The sequence below is a fragment of the Propithecus coquereli genome, unplaced genomic scaffold (genome assembly GCF_000956105.1).
Source record: "Propithecus coquereli isolate 6110/MARCELLA unplaced genomic scaffold, Pcoq_1.0 Scaffold98, whole genome shotgun sequence".
Lineage (NCBI taxonomy): Eukaryota > Metazoa > Chordata > Mammalia > Primates > Indriidae > Propithecus > Propithecus coquereli.
Window position 1 is genome coordinate 2,766,856 of NW_012156173.1, and position 3,486 is coordinate 2,770,341.

General features: G+C 35.1%; 1 pseudogene; it reads left to right on the top strand.

Annotated features, from left to right (window-relative positions):
- Nucleotides 1-2,552: 2,552 nt before the first annotated feature.
- On the top strand, nucleotides 2,553-3,037 carry LOC105827187 (annotated as a pseudogene).
- Nucleotides 3,038-3,486: the final 449 nt, after the last annotated feature.

Consider the following 3,486-nt stretch of genomic DNA (forward strand, 5'->3'; position numbering starts at 1 on the left):
TGTAATAGGCCCTTCCCTTGTAAAAATGAAATGGGTCAGATGTTGAGATTTTTATGGGACTTAGAAAGCTGTGCACGCATAACAAAGAGCTTGGCTCTACAGCTGTGGGATTTTTAATCTCTTTTTTTTTAATGGAGTAGTAATTTTCTATGAACACTAGACACTAATCTTTATTTCTTCTTAAATTTCTAAGCAGATATTAATAATAGTGAATAAGGAACTTGGATCTCAGGTCAATAAAAATACATATATGAACCCAAACTATTAATTTCTGTTTGTTACAGCTGTAATGCAGAAGAGAAAATACTAGATTAGTAAATCCATGGGCCTGAAAGCCTCAGCTCCTTTTTCGTATCCAATTTTGTATCTCTCCTTGAGGAGGCAACTTCTAAAGAACACAGATCTGTAACATGCAAACTGGTTATATGTTGCTGAAATGCCTTTTAAAAATGTCTGTAAATAAATTTACATATGTTTTGTTTGTAAAGAACTTGTAATGTTCTTTCTTAGCTTCCCAGGAAATCTAACCAGCTATTGGAAGAATACCTGGAAAATCAAAGTTTATTAACTTTAAGAAAAAGAGGAGAAAATGAAGACCCAAATGTTAGTTTTCTTGCTGCCTATGTTAGATTTTTACACTAGTTAAGAAAGAAAAGATTCAAAGAATTGTTTTAAATTGGAGACTTGCATTCCAGCCTTTATCTTCATTTTAACATTCTGTATTCTTAGAAGTCTTGTTTAGGAGATATTTTCCCAAACCCTACTTTTAAAATATGGATTTCTGTTGCTCATTTTAGTTAACCTTTGGGCTTTAATTTCCTCATGTCTGTATATAATCTGCTTTGGGCAATGATTGCTTTTTTATTCTATTTTGAGACAGCAACTCTTCCATAATGGCATAAATTTAAACCAAACAGAACATTTTATTAATATGCTAACCCTTTTTCCATTAAAATCCAAGGCTATCACATACATAAATATAGCTTTTATGGGTTCGCCAGAGACCCAAAGGTGAACCTGAAATTTAGTCTACCACTTGGCAGCTTATATCACTGGCAGGGTTACTATATCAGAAATAATGACTTGAGTGTGAGCTTGAATAAATGAAAACCATAGATGTTTAATCATAATGCAGTCAGAGGTTTATCCTGGGCTTTGTAAGTAGTGGGGAGGCTGTATCTGATTTTAAAACCCATTTTACCTTTATTTTTCAATATACTAGGTCTCCTCATTAAGTAATTGTGAACAAAGGCACTGGTACTAATTTTGACCCCCTTTGACATACTAAGGAATTTAAAATGGGATATTTGACAGAGATTCTTGGTGTATTTGTAGAGCCAACACCACTGAGAATCATATTGGAAATTCTTATGGTATCTATACCAATCCGTTTGAAAAGTGATAACTCAGGAATACAATGGCTTTAAAAATATCTCTATTGTGTCTGTGTATCCATCTATGTATATCCATATTGTGGTGGTTCAACACACACTAGCTTTATAGTCAGGGGAGCTTGGGTATGAATCATGATTTTGCCAATTAGTGATTTTGAGACAATACAGAAATCATTTAGTTCATATGAACCTCAATTCTTGTTCTCTAAAATAGAAATAATAATACCTGTCTTACAATGTTTTTGTGAAGATTAACTGAGATGATGTGTATAGAGTGCTTTGCTCAGTGTCTGGGACATAAATAATGGTGGTTATTATTGATGGTGACAGAATTATCATAGATTTAAATATATATACTATTTTGAAAGAATACAATTGGATTACTTTTTCTTTGCAAAACCCTAATGTATATAAAGATAGTTTTAAGATCTGTTAAAACTCGAATATCCCCTATGGAATAGGTTATAACTTTTAGTTACACCGTGATTGAGACAATATATTTGTGTAACCTTCTCAGAAAAGTTTTATAAATAGCTTTCATAGGCCATGGACTTTATTAGGGTCCCAGTCCTAAGGGGTCCATAGAAGCTGCTCTAAAGATTATTTAGAAAGATTATAGAAAACTGTTCTGCCCAATGGGAGTTTATGTATGTTCAGACTCTTGCTCTTGGCTTCAGCTTTCAACTGTCGCTTTGTGCCTCTGGAGATAGCATGCTTGTTAAGAGCATTGGTTGTGGCCATTTAGAGCCGTTGTTCCTCTGAACAGCATTTCCCAAACAAAACATTCAGTTTTGCACACTACTTACTGAGTGCTTTACACAGTGTTTTACTTTATATTTACATAGAATTTTTTTTTCTTTTTTGTTATCTAAGAAACAAAATAAGTTTAAATATTTCATTTCAATACTTACAAAGTCTAGGCCTCTGCCTTGAAAGCCTTTTGATGTTGAATCCTTTGTGTTTTCTTTCAATTACAATTTAGGTCTTTGAGCAATGAGGTCAGGTAATCTTGCCCCTTGTTTTGCGTTCTTCTGCTCCTGCCCTTTCTTACTCTTCTGGCTCCTCATTTGTACAGCCCACATTAGCCTACAGATTGCATATTTGATAAAAGATGTTCTTAGCCTTTTGGCCGGAGCCGCCATCTTCCAGTAATTCGCCAAAATGACGAACACAAAGGGAAAGAGGAGAGGCATGCGATACATGTTCTCTAGGCCTGTTAGAAAACATGGAGTTGTTCCTTTGGCCATACACATGCGAATCTACAAGAAAGGTGATATTGTAGACATCAAGGGAATGGGTACTGTTCAAAAAGGCATGCCCCACAAATGTTACCATGGCAAAACTGGAAGAATCTATAATGTTACCCAGCATGCTGTTGGAATTGTTGTAAACAAACAAGTTAAGGGCAAGATTCTTGCCGAGAAGATTAATGTGCATATTGAACACATTAAGCATCTAAGAGCCAAGATAGCTTCCTGAAATGTGTGAAGGAAAATGATCAGAAAAAGAAGGAAGCCAAAGAGAAAGGTACCTGGATTCAACTGAAGCGCCAGCCTGCTCCACTCAGAGAAGCACACTTTGTGAGATCAAATGGAAAGGAGCCCGAGCTGCTGGAACCTATTCCCTATGAATTCATGGCATAGGGGATAAAACTAATAAAAGCCGCTGGACTTTAAAAATGTTTCTCGTCATTGTGTAGAAGTGTGGTGGCCCCTTCCCCAAAGAAACATTTAAAGCAAAAAAAAGAAAAGATTTTCTTAAAGGTAGAGAATATTCTTATGTGCTTTTCCCAATGGCCAATATGGTGTTTTGTTCAAAAGGTGCTTAAAAAGTGAGGAAATGAACATAAACCATGGTCATATTTCATGGATTGGGTATGCCAAATATGATTTGCACTGCCAAATATGATTAGGCTAAAATGAGGGCCCTTCATTCTGGAAAGATGATAATTGAATACTATGACAGAGATCATGGATAATACAGATTGAACATACATAGGCTTTTCTCCATTATAATTTAGGCTAATCCATGAAAAAATTAAAACAGAAAGCTACTTTACATATTGAATAGATAACACATTACACCAAGGGAT